The sequence below is a fragment of the Empidonax traillii genome, unplaced genomic scaffold (assembly GCF_003031625.1).
Source record: "Empidonax traillii isolate 1590-97213 ecotype Southwest subspecies unplaced genomic scaffold, ASM303162v1 scaffold103:size1334136, whole genome shotgun sequence".
NCBI lineage: Eukaryota > Metazoa > Chordata > Aves > Passeriformes > Tyrannidae > Empidonax > Empidonax traillii.
In genome coordinates this window covers 150,061-157,046 of record NW_020955296.1, presented here as the reverse complement: position 1 = coordinate 157,046, position 6,986 = coordinate 150,061, and positions in this window count along the sequence as shown.

Below are 6,986 nucleotides of genomic sequence, written 5' to 3'. Positions count from 1 at the left end.
GGCACAGTGAGAACACACAGACATCTTCATTTCCTTAGAAACGAACGAGGGAAATTCGGTTGTTTGCATCGGAGAGTTTTCTTGGCAAGAATCTCGTATTAACACGCATTTAAATGCAGAAAAACAACTACTGTTTTCAGCGTTTGGGGATGGAGGGATTGTGAAGCCACTTTTTCCGTGGTTTTCAGTATCTCTGTCCACACGCCTCACTCCCTAGGAGCTCGAAATCAGTGGCGGGTGCCATCGCTACACTGCCTGTCTCCCTCCAGTGCTGAGCTCTCAGGCTCCAGGATGGTGCTGGAGCCAAGGCGCATCCCAGATGCTAATACACCCCTCCGAGCGCTGTTTGTGTCCAAAACATATTTATGTTTCTTGTTAGGATCTGCCAGGAAGCTAAGAGTAAGGGGGGGAAGGGGGAAGGGAGAGAGATATCTGGGCCATTACATAATAATAATAATGGCCAGTCTTCGCGAACGAAGAACCGGGGAAGGTCTTTGCACCTTTCAGCCTGCGCATTGGATTTTTTAGGTGAGACACAGTGTGCGTGGAACTGAGCCCACCCTTTAATCCTAAGGTTCATCTGCCGGGGCCAAGCGAGCTTGGACGGTGGCAGCGAGGTCCTCAGGACGTAGATGGATTGCCTTACAGGGCTAACGAGCTCCATCTGCCCGGGGAGTGGCCCTGACAGGGAATTGAACCCAGGTCTCGGTGGTGACAGCGCCATTACATAGGGCTCCAAAGTATCACAAAAAAGGAGTAATGATATTAAGAGTAAATAAACAAATAAATACTTTGTGGACCCTCTCTTGGACAACTGGATGAATTTCAGAGCTATCCTTTTTCTCCTGCCGAGTGATCAAATTGTATGCTACTTTCATTAGCTGTAAAATGAGGAAATTCATCGTTACAAAGCGTTTTAAAACAAATATCCTTAGATGGAGGGTTTTCTATGACTGAATTGGCAAGGTGCCCAGAGCATTGCGGCCCAGCCTATTTTAATTGAGAATTCAAGGAACTTATCTGGAGTTTTTATTCCAAGTTTAAATAAAATGCTTTTATTCAGAAGAGTTTCCAAATCTGTATGGCTTAGGCCCATGGTCATATATTAATGCACATGCTGTAACAGAAAGCAATGCAAAAATGCTTTTCTCCACTCGGTGGTGCCAGTGGCACAGGAAAAACATTTTCCAGCACTGCATCTGTGCGGCTCAAACTGTATGAGCAATTGTGCTCATATGGACATAAACCACATCCAAAGCTGTAGCAATTTCAGATAAATTAAAATCTTTAGTTGCCTGCTGTATCCCTACAAGACAATATTTTTCAAGGTGATTTCCTGGGTACTTGAAAGTAAAGCACTTGACTAGGCTTATGTACGCTCATGTGGTTCCTTTGATAAAGAAGCTGAAGCCTGTACAGTGCAGTGTTGCATGCAAACTCAAGCTCCTGGGGGAATGGGACAGGCAGCCAGCTACCTGGGTGAAGTTCTGAATAAGCACCCCAGAGGGCGAGATTTGCTAAACTTCTCAAAGAGCCTGAAATTCTTCAATACTAACAATGCCGTATTTTCTGGGAGTGGTGCCTGCCATTTCAAGATAAGAGAGAAATTCAGTATGTGACTGCAGAGAGTGATTTTGATTGATATCTGGTATTGCAGCCTGATCTGATATTTTTTTGAAAAGGTCTCTTCAAATGCTAGGGAGTGAATAGTAAAAATAGGCGAGTTGTTAGGAAGTCCAGGCAAAACAGCTGAAGAGCTGAGCTCAGGGCCTAGCCAGCTAATATTCTCAGAGGTATATAAATGCCTCAGACATTACTACTTTGTCCCATTCTGCCTTGGCCTGGAATGACCTCTCTGACTTCTTTTCCACCTTATCCTGACAATCCCATTCAGATAGTTCTGGTTGGGATTTATTTCACATTAGGGTTTTGTGTGTGTCAGAATCTGAGCAAGGATAGAGGGTTTGATACCTGAACTTTTTTTTAATTTCTCCATGCATTGCATATTCCATACGTTATTTTCTTTCTTGATACATAACTGCTCTAGCATGAATCACTACACTAATTAGTAGGAACTGTTGGTCTCTCATGTGGCACAGTGGACTAACCACTTCTCCAAGACATCATCTTGTGAGAATGGCTTGGAGAAGAGTGTCTAGAAAGCTACCTGGTGGAAAAGAACGCAGAGGTGCTCGACAGCCGGCTGAACTTGAGCCAGCAGTGTGCCCAGGAGGCCGAGAAGGCCAATGGCACCCTGGCTTGTATGGGAAATAGGGTGGCCATCAGAGCCAGGGCAGTGATTGACCCTCTGTAGTCAGCACTTGGGAAGTCTCACCTCAATCCTGTGTTCAGTTTTGGGCCCCTCACCGCAACAAAGACGCTGAGGTGTTGGAGCATGTCCAGAGAAGGACAACAGAGCTGACGAAGGGTCTGGAACACAATTCTGTGAGGTGCAGCTGAGGGAGCTGGAGTTTTTTAGCCTGGAGAAAAGGAGGCTCAGGGGAGACCTTACTGCGCTCTACAAATACGTTCCTTTCAAGGAGGTTGTACCAAGGTAGGGGTTGCTCTGTTTCCCAAGTAACAAGCAATAGGACAAGAGGAAATGGCCTCCCCTCAAGTTGTACCAGGGGAGGTTTAGATTGGATATGAGGAAAAATTTCTTCATGAAAAGGGCTGAACAAGTGTTGGAACAGGCTGCCCAGGAAAGTGCTTGAGTCACCATAGCTGCGGCTATTTAAAAAACATGTTGACATGGCACTTGAAGACATGATTTAGTGGTGGGCTTGGCAGTGTTACGTTTGCGGTCGAACTGGATGATCTTAAGGGTCTTTTCCAACCTAAAAGATTCTATGATTCTAAAAATTGAAAGCATTGTAACATCAGAGTGGATAATAGAGCGGGAAATAGAGTGGAAATCCTCTCACCTCTTTTAGATATAGCAAATGTCATATAGTACAACTTTTGCTGATTTTTCTTCCGTCTGACATCAGATGCTTTCAGGTAGGAGGCACACTAACTGGGAGATCCTGACTCGCAATCAAAGCCCAATGGCCTGCCTCAGCCAGCTTCTCAGGGAAGAGAGTGCAAGTTGAAAATAGATTTGAGTACTGCAGGATCACAGAGTCTTCCAAGAAATTAAAAATGCTTGGGTGTTGACGTAGTTATGCAACTATTGCAAATTCCTACTTCTGGAGTGTGAACTTATGTTCACATTTGAAAGGACTTGATAGATCACTAGAATTTTTGCACAATGTTATGTGTGGAGACTGAAAACTTTCAGGTTGCTTTTGTATTAAAAAATTTGGTTTCTTTCCACTTTGAGTCAATTTTTGAGACAGTTGCTCTGTGGAAACTGAGCCTGAGTCTTCTTCTTGGGCTTCTCCAGGAAAGACACTCTACTGGCCACTGTTTATAGCCATATACCTGCTTAGTATCTAACAGTTACTCAATATCCATATAGCTAACTTCCATATTATTGATTTGTCCTCCCTGCCCAGGGCCTTCAAAACCCCAGACATACACCACGAAAGAGGCAATATCCATGAAAATTAAATACTGGTATTAGAAGAAACATGTTTTGTGATCCCTGTTGTCAATTCACCCAAACCCCAGAAGCTTGGCTGCTGTTGACCTGAGGATGTGGGACATTAATCTCCAATGAAATAGCTTTGACATGTGGCACCAGTGTGGCCAGAGACTAGGTTCTGCTCTCTAAGAGTTAACAGTGAAGAAACCAGCTATGAAACTATAAAGAAGAAAGCCAAATTCAAATCTTTGTGTTAAAAAACAGTGCAGGTGCTCCTCAGAGAGAGTCTGCATACTTATCTCAGAGCTCAGGAGTCTTACACAACACGACCTTGTTTATATGAATTTTGTGGTTAAGCCTCATAAATTGCCAGGTGCCACCTGGATTTGAGAGTTCTGTATTGTGTTTAGTTCAAGTAACCTGTGGTTAGCACCAGGGTCACACTGGGAGCTCAGGGGGACAGGGATAAGTGAGATAAACAGCACTACGTTGTCTTTAAAAAGCAGAGGGAACACAGAATGAGTGAGAGCATGCATGAGAGAGAGCAAACAAGCTTGACATCTGGAACCAACTGAGCAGACATAGCAGCAGCTCTACAAACTGTCAGCAAGCTGAAGGTAGGCTAGCAGTATTAATGACAGCATCCCAGATGCTTGTAGGACATCCTAGTGTTGGTTCCTTTTCCTGGTTTAATGTGCAGGTCAAGATTTTATTTTATACTTGCTTTGTCACTTCAGAGCTTGTTCTGTTCATTTTGGAGAGACTTTCTATAAGGCAAGGTCTCGCTTGATGTGAACAAAAGTATTGCAAACTTGCTTGTCTTCAGAAGTGTATGAAATACTGTGATCAGGGGAGAAAAAGGATTTCTTTTCTCTTTTCAAGATAAAAAGAGGCAATACTGAACACAGCTGTTTGACTTGATTAAATAACTGTGGCTGGAGATTCGTGCCTGGGGTTCTCTCCATAAGAATCTGAGTATGGTAGGCAGAGAAAAAAGATTGTTCAGTGTGACCCCCAACTAGAATAACAGAACACAGGCAAATTTAGCATGAGTAGCAGGAAATACTCCTAGCACTGGAAATATTTCTAGCTCTCCTAAGGTATCTGCTGAAATCTCCATTGCCTGGGAGCTAGGCAATTCAAAGTGTTTGATGAGTAGCCTGTTGGCAACAATTAACTACTGCAAAAGGCAAAGATCTCATGACCTGAGAGGGCTTCTTTGTCATTCATTTCTTCCAGAACACATTCAGTGAAAGAGAGAAAAAAAAGAATGCTGAAACTTTTCTTTAGCAGGAGTAAACCCTGTCTGATTCATTTGAGTTGGTTATTAATAACAAGGGTCAGGTCATGGGTTTGGAGATGAGTATGACACTACAGTGGCACTTACTCAGAGAGTTAGAAGAGTAAAGAAAGTATTACATATTTTGCTCTAAATGTACTCAGTGCTCTCTGTTTCTTTAGATACCACCCAGAAAAGGAATTGCTCATGATTTAAGAGATTCTGAAGGTGCTGTTGGAGATGGTGAAATTGCACAAAATTGCACAGGGTGTTATGTAGAACAAAAGGACCTGTGAGCGGTATAGGGCAACTAGCTATTCAATTACTCTGCCAGTGGTAGGAACAAAGAACTATTCAGGGGCAAATGGGTTGCTGCTCAGTGGATAAATTTTCCAAGTCTGTCACAGGATGCAGCCAAGAAAGTGAGGCAGTAGTAATGCTCTGAATACATCTGTGCACAGCTGCACATCACAGAACTATGAACAGCAGAATACAAGCAAGCATGTTGCCAGGCTGGATCAGTGATGGACAGCAGGGGACTGCAGTGCAGACAGAGATATTTAGTAGCACAGGCAGCTGGACAGAACAATGTGTGCAGATGGGGGCAGTCGTATGGGCAGCTTGTTCTCAGTGGGATGGAATGAAGAGAAGCTGGGAAGAAAACAAACCTAAATTTTAGTTGCTAAGGCCTTATGAAAGATTTTGAAGTAAAACTCAATTTTTCAGGAAAGAGCTAAGCATACTGATATGTCATTCTGGATGTAGAACTTAATTAATTCATGCAGTCCCTTTCCCAATGGACTCTGAAAGGCTATGATGAAGTGATGCTTTATCAAAAGGTTATAAATGAAATAATCTCAGAAACACCCTGGGCATCATCACTTTAGACCATGACTTGGATGTATTTCTTTATGAAGGACACTTCCTGAAAAGACATCGAACTGAGGTTTCTAGCAAGTTATGTGGATTGCTAAGTGACGATATAATCTGTTAAAGCAACCACAGCCATACCCATGTCATTTCTAGTTCTAGTACATTGTCTTCATGTGCAGTTTTCCTCATTTTTATTACTTGCACCAGTCAGATCAGTAAAACCAAAATAAATCAGAAAACATAGTTGAATTTTCTCTATACTGTTTGTTTACTTTGTGCACTTCTCATAGCCAGGTAATGAAAAATAGGCTAGTTACTCTTGTTGTTGTTTCTACACAATTTTATTTTCTGAGGCTAATATAGTAGCAAAAAGTTTCAGTGTTTGAGGTGAAAGTCGTATTTATTTTTATACACATCATATTTCCATGGAAACCACATTGATACTACTTTTAGTTGCACCTCTATGAAAGCTAAAATTGGGGTCAAATTTAAACAGACATTTTCAGCTTTCCAGTACTAGTAATCCTTACAGAGAGAGTTCTCAGCAGGCTACTTAAACAGATGAGTAGTGTACAATCTATAAATATTTTCTCTACATCAAATTGCAGCCAGTATACATTGCCATTTCTCCTTTAGAGTTCAGGGAACTGTAGTGCTTTGCAGCAATAGAGGATAACACTCTTCCCACTTTGTGGAGCTACTCACATTCATTAAGCACAGGCCAAAGCACCTTACAAAGCTGGGGCCTGAATAAAGTTTACACTGGGATTGAGTAGTATGTTCTGCCCATGTGGAATGGCGTGTATTAGACACTTCAGAACAGATTCAGGACAAGTAGTGTGAGAGGAATGGTCTCGCTGATTTAGATAATACAGCATGAGACAGACAATATTGTACCTTTCAGACACCAACGGAGTTCAGTTTCACATAAAAATTCATCAACTTTCAGAATTTAATTCTGTTGTCTGTAATAGATTTTTTTATGGTAAGTTCAGTCAGGCCTAAGAAGGAAAAGGGCAGATTTGGATATTTATACCAGATTGGTGGTCTAATAGACATTTAATGCATCAGGATCAAAGTCAAAACACAAATTGGTACTTATCTGAGATATTGAATGGTCAGCCTTGTTGGAGCCTCTCAGTTCAGTAGGTGTCTTGGATGAGTAACTCACTTTCAAAATATTTCTCAGTTAAAGTGATTATAACAGTTCTATTAAAACCCATGGCATTATTGTTAATTTGGAAAATAAGCTGACCTACATCTTTCTATTTCTCAGGTGATCTGGTTTCTGTCAGATTGAAGATATCA